The sequence below is a fragment of the Halichoerus grypus genome, chromosome 6 (assembly GCF_964656455.1).
Source record: "Halichoerus grypus chromosome 6, mHalGry1.hap1.1, whole genome shotgun sequence".
NCBI classification, from domain to species: domain Eukaryota; kingdom Metazoa; phylum Chordata; class Mammalia; order Carnivora; family Phocidae; genus Halichoerus; species Halichoerus grypus.
Genome location: NC_135717.1, coordinates 114751732 through 114757731, shown reverse-complemented (window position 1 = coordinate 114757731; position 6000 = coordinate 114751732).

The window sequence follows — 6000 nt, the reverse complement described above, 5'->3', positions numbered from 1 at the left end:
TGGGAAGCCTCCTGGAAGAGCAGCTCCCTCCCCCAGCCCTGACAACTGGGTAACTCTCCAATGCTGAAAGGCTCTAGGAAAGAGCATTCATAGTTTTCTTCCTACTAGCATCAGACCTGGAAGATCCTGTCGATGTCTAATGCTCATCTGTCTGATTTCACTTCAAGTGTTGTTTTCTCTTGGTCCTTTCTCAGGATAATTTGAGAATTTCCTACTTTTTTCTTCTATGTTGTCAAAACAGGATCGTATAAAGACATATATGTACTTAATTCCATTTCATTTTATTTGTACAGTACTTTTACACTCTATTCGCAGCCTGAGTTTTGCATATACATTTAGAAGTAAAGTTTTCTTCTCTTTCAACTTGTCATTTTAGTCTTCTTTTCTTTCTCAAATTCCACTCTCATATCCTGAATCCACCTTCAACCACCCCACCTCTACATAAGAAAAAGTAGCGGGAAAAGTTAAGAAAAAGGAAATTAGGGAGCAGTGCTGATATTAAGAAAAGTCAGAGAAAAGAAGAAAATGAAAAAGATCGTCAGCCTGAACTCCGTATGTTAGCCTCCACTAGCCCATGGGGGAGAACTTGTAATGGTATTAAACTGCCACCATAATAATGCATTCAGCTTAAGTTTATGCTTGTGTGTTGTTGAGGAAAGGAAGGTGAGAGAGGCTAGTGTGTCAAACCCCTTCTCCTAAATCTTCTAGTTTCCTAGGTAGCATGATTGCTTGATATTTCCCTTCTGATCCAAGTAGTCAATGCCTCGGCCAAGCTGCTCAGTCTACTAGTTTCCTTCCCTGGTATAGACTCCCAATTAACTCCCCTCTCCCTACTGTCTGCCTTTTTTCCCAACCATCTTTCATTTCATTCCAACTCAATCCTATTGCACCTTACTTCCCATCTTAAATGGATACATTTCATTCCCTGTACTTTAAGGAACACCTCTCCACACTACCTGTACCATTGCAGAAGCCTTTCCATTTGCAACCCTGACCTCTCTCACTTCCTCTAGCTTCTCTCCTCAACCACAGTTACTGTCCCTTGAGAGGGGATTATATTTTTAGCCATTCTCTTTCTTTGAAAATTGCATTTTTTTCTCATGCCCCTTTCATAATAATAGAAAAGGGGACAGGTCAAGGGCGCCTGGGTGGCTCAGTCAGTTAAGCATCTGCCTTCAGCTCAGGTCATGATCCTGGAGTCCTGGGGTACAGCCCCGCGTCAGGCTCCCTGCTGAGGGAGCCTGCTTCTCCCTCTCCTTCCCATTTGTGCTTTCTCACTATCTCTGTCGCTGTCTCTCTTTCTCAAATAAATTTTTAAAAATCTTAAAAAAAAAAAAACAAAAAGGGGGACAGGTCTATTCTTTCTTTTCTGGTGCCACTTCCATAAGATAAATGCACCTCAGTTAGGATTCCCTCAAATAGATATACTACCCTTTCCACATCATACACATCACACTACCTTCTGCAATGACTTTAAGGTGGTAGCTTCACTCCACAAAGTTCTAATCTTTTGAATCCAAATTGGTTAATCTCTAGATATCCGAGGACACGTGAGAAGGCCTTCTCAGTCAGCAGCAAAGAAGAAATGAAACGCCAGTGTAATTGAGAAGAAACAATAAGTGTAGAACATAAAATTTTCATTATCAAAGAGAAATTACACCAGGCAAATTAAATAGGCAAAGTTAAACAGGAAAGACTTTATTTAAGACTATTGCAATAGGAAATTGAACTCAACTCTACTGAAACAAGTGGCTAGAGAGTTATTAAGAGCTGCCGTAGGGCCACCTGTGTGTGGTGACTGATCTTACTCAAAGGAGAAGTAAGCTTACAGGTTGTAGTTTTGCAACTGGAGCAAGGAGCCCATTGATGTTGGGCTCCTACCCTTCTACAGCGACTAGGAAATAGGAACGCCATCTTCCTGAGGATTACATTTCAAAGGGATGGCTCCCAGGTCATTGAGAAGGACCTTCCCTGGGTCTTGAAACTGGCAAAAGGCTTTAAAGGAGATTCATATACATTTCAAAAGAGGCAAGAGAAAGATTGGCAATTACAAGTTTCTAAAATAAATGGTCTGAGAAAAGGGAGGCCAGGGGCCTATACTTAAGATGAAACCTGTCTCAAGTTGTCAAGCATAAAAGGGAATAGTAGGGCCTTCTTGGTCCACACTTGGTTACCATGGAGAACAAAAGAAGTGCTTATTATTCCCCCTAGGATCTCAACTTCTTCTCCAAGTTTGAGAATTCCTGTCTCAAAGAGCCTTTAAGAGAAAAAGAAAAAAAGGAAACAAAAGAAAGAAAAAGGAAAGGGTGCTTTCAAAAAAGTTTTCCAAGAAATTTCTTGACTTTACATTTGCCCAACGCTGTTGTACGCTTACATTATAAACAAGACAGTTTGGCCTCGGGGCGCCAGGGTGGCTCAGTCGTTAAGCGTCTGCCTTTGGCTCAGGTCATGATCCCAGTATCCTGGGATCGAGCCCCGCATCGGGCTCCCTGCTCAGCGGGAAGCCTGCTCCTCCCTCTCCCACTCACCCTGCTTGTGTTCCCTCTCTCGCTGTGTCTCTGTCAAATAAATAAAATCTTTAAAAAAAAAAAAAAAAAAAAGACAGTTTGGGCTTTTAAGCTCAAAGTTTAATAGGGCAGGCAAGAACAAATAATGGTAATAGAAAGAGCAAACGTTATAAGGGGCCTATACAAAGTACACTGGGAGGACAGATAATAAAAGCTCACGTTTATCAAGCACTTATGTTCTAACAGTTCTACATTTAATTTTCACAAAACCCTTTAAGTACCAGATTACCTCCATTTTGAGATGCAAAACTGAGGCTCATAGAGGTTAAGTAATTTGCTCAAAATCACACATTTCAAAAAGGCATTTCTAACTCCCGCACCAATTCCAGAGCCCACACTTCTAAGGATGTAATTGAATAACTGTCCCAAAGCATGGAGCAGGCTTTCTACGGGAGAGATGGTATTAGAACTAAGCCTTGAAGAATAAGCAGTGAATTGTGAAGGGGAGCGGGGCGGCGAGGGGTGGGGTACGGCTAGCCAGGGACAAGTAATTCCAGGCCGTGAGGAGCTACCTGATTCGTCGTTGAAATACTTTCAACGTTTATGGCGGATGGTGAGCATGGCCGGGAATGCTGTAAAATCAGGCTGAGCGACCTAAAACTGTCTTCTCAAGGGCGAGCACTTTCTCATCCAAGGCCCTGGGCTCTGGGAGGACTGGGCGCCTGGCACGAACCGACCCTGGACGGGCGGGGACGCGGGCGGGGAGGGGAGGAGCTGTTCGGCGCGGGCAGCGCTCTCGCGCGAAAAGCCACCGCCCTGGCGGTCTTCCCTGCCGCAGCCTCGGCCCTGGTCCCTGGACCCCGGAGGCACATGAGAAGCCCCCAGGGACCGCGAAAACCAATGTGAATGCAACAGCCAGAATGCAACGATCACTCTGAAACGCGCGTCCCGTCCCAGCCCTCTCGCATATCCAGATGCAAATCCACTTGTCGTGGGAGGGCGCGCGCCCAGGGCCTGAAAATGTGGGTAGGGAACCCAGAAATTCTAGCTGTGGTCCCAGCTCAACCCGCCCTCAGGCTTTAACCTCGCCTTGGGCTCCCTCCCAGCTAAAGCCGACGCCATGTCTCCAAGTACAGGTCGGAGCCACACGCCCAAACTACCCATGAGGCCTTGGGCCCGGAGCCGATTACCGGGAGCAGAGGAGATGGGCGTGGTCCGCGCTAAAAAAAAAACAAAAAAAAAAACCCTGCCAATGAGCCTTCCCCAGCCTCTCGGGTCACCATTACGGCAACCAATGAGCGCCTTCTCCTTGACAGCTCCCGGGCGGGACCGCGCTAACCCGAAGACCTCGGGGAAACAGGAGCTCTTCTGGGAGACTCGGCAGCCGCGGACCCCGCTGGAGACGCGGGTTTTAGGCTTGGGATACCCTCCCAGCTGAGTGGAATTGCTGAAATGTAGCGCCCCTTTGGTTGAGGATGGGATGGGATGGGATGGGATGGGATGGGATGGGATGGGATGGGATGGGATGGGATGGGGTGGGATGGGGGCGGAGTAAGGCTGGAGGCAGGGCTGAGCGGAGATCTTTGCCAATCACAGCGAGTCCTCGTACCTCCTAGCCTTGTGCACTGGTGCGTAGCCTAGTTCTTTCCTGGTGGTAACCCCCCTTTTAGCGAATTGAATACTTGTTGGGCCCCTCTTCCCTCCTGGACAAAGTCATTGTCTTCGGAACTTCCTTACCTGCCCTTTGCAGTTATTCCAGGAAGTCTTCCTTGACCTCTTCCCCTTTCTGGGTTCACTGGACTTAATATTGGTTGCCTGCATAACTTGTGCATTTTCCTAACCCTGTACTCTTACTTATTTACTTTTCTGTCTTCCCCACTAGTTTGTGATTCATTTTTGAGTCCTTAGCACGGTATCTGGAGGTGTTGTAGCGCTATTTTCTCAATGAAATCTTAAGCAGAATGCTGACGTATTAACCAAATAATAAAGCTCTTCTAGGAGGGAGTGTCCAGAGCCGTGAACCCCCCAAAAAACCCTTGAGGCACTCGTATTAATGATTTAAGCTAAATATTCACTTTAATATATAGAAACATGGTTTACCCAGGACATGAAAATTAAACATGTTCAGATCCTCTAGGAGCACTCAAAATCTCATCTTTTTGGACTTCCAATCTGATTGCACGTTTGTTTTTATTTTTCAGTCCACAAGATACCTGTTTGCCTCTTCAGATCAATTCCTCATCCTCTTTATCCACCCAGCTCCGGGCTTGGGAGGCTGACCTGCATGGAAGCTTGTCAACAGATCCCCTTACCGCTGGTTTCTATTGGGTTCAGCCAATGAGTAGTATAGGCCGAAGATTAGAGGGAAGTAGGAATGTGAGGTTAGGCTGTTTAATCTTCTAGCTCTTTCCCCGTGGGGTTGTGACAAGCTCACCTGAATCCATTTAGCTAAGATCGCAGCTCCTGTCATGTAGCCTTCTCCACCTAGTTCTCTATTTCTAAGTTTTGGAACTGCCACCTCCCATTACCTCTTCAGGCTTAGCCCTTCTAAAACCAGATTTGGGGTACTGTAGCCCCTTTGCAATTTCCCTACACCCTGCTCACACTGCTGTAAATAATCCTTTATGAAACTTCCAAACTATCTTAATTTAAGTATGCCATCTGTTTCCTGGGGATACAGGACTGTAATACAAGACTGTTCTCTTACTGAGGCAATGAAAACAGTTATTTCAAATGGAAACATTTGGAAGGCTATATGATGTATAGAAAGAGCATGGGCTTTGAAGTTAGAGAAAACAGAGTTTCACGTCATTCAATTATTCATATTCATTTGGCAATGTTCCGCAGTCCTATTAGTTGTGGTAGATATTTTAGAGTGCGCTATGGCACACAGCCCATTCTCCAAGAACCCTCTTCTTCTCCCACTGGGGTGAGTCCTGGCAACCAAGTTAGTATCATGGAACATCCCCACCCCATTATCACCACAATCAGTGCAGCGAAGCTGGGTTGATTAAGTCCTCTTTCCTGGGAATTTGGAATTGGTATGCAGTGGGTTTAGTCATTTCTGGGCTGGAACAGGCAAACACTCAAGCTATGGAGCAGTTGTCTTCTTCCATGTATGGGAAGAAGCAAAGAAAGTTGGCAGGCAGGGAGAATAGATTGAAGTCAGAGGACAGAGAAGCAAAGACAGAAGACTATATCTTCAGAGAAAGAGCCTGAGATAATGGCTGCCCTGGTTTCAGTCAGCTTTGGAGGGCCAGCTGTATTCTTGCTCTTGGGTTTGTGAGATAACCTTGCATCCTTATAATAAACTTTTCTTCCTCAAAGTTATTACAGATGGGTTTATATTTCTTGCAACCGAAAAAGTTATTACAAAATAAAGATATTACTAAGGTAATACCTACCTCAATGTGGTTATGGGGATTAAATGAGATGAAGTATTTCAAATATCTAAGTCAGTGTCTCCAAAAATGTTACTTTCTCTAAATGTAGA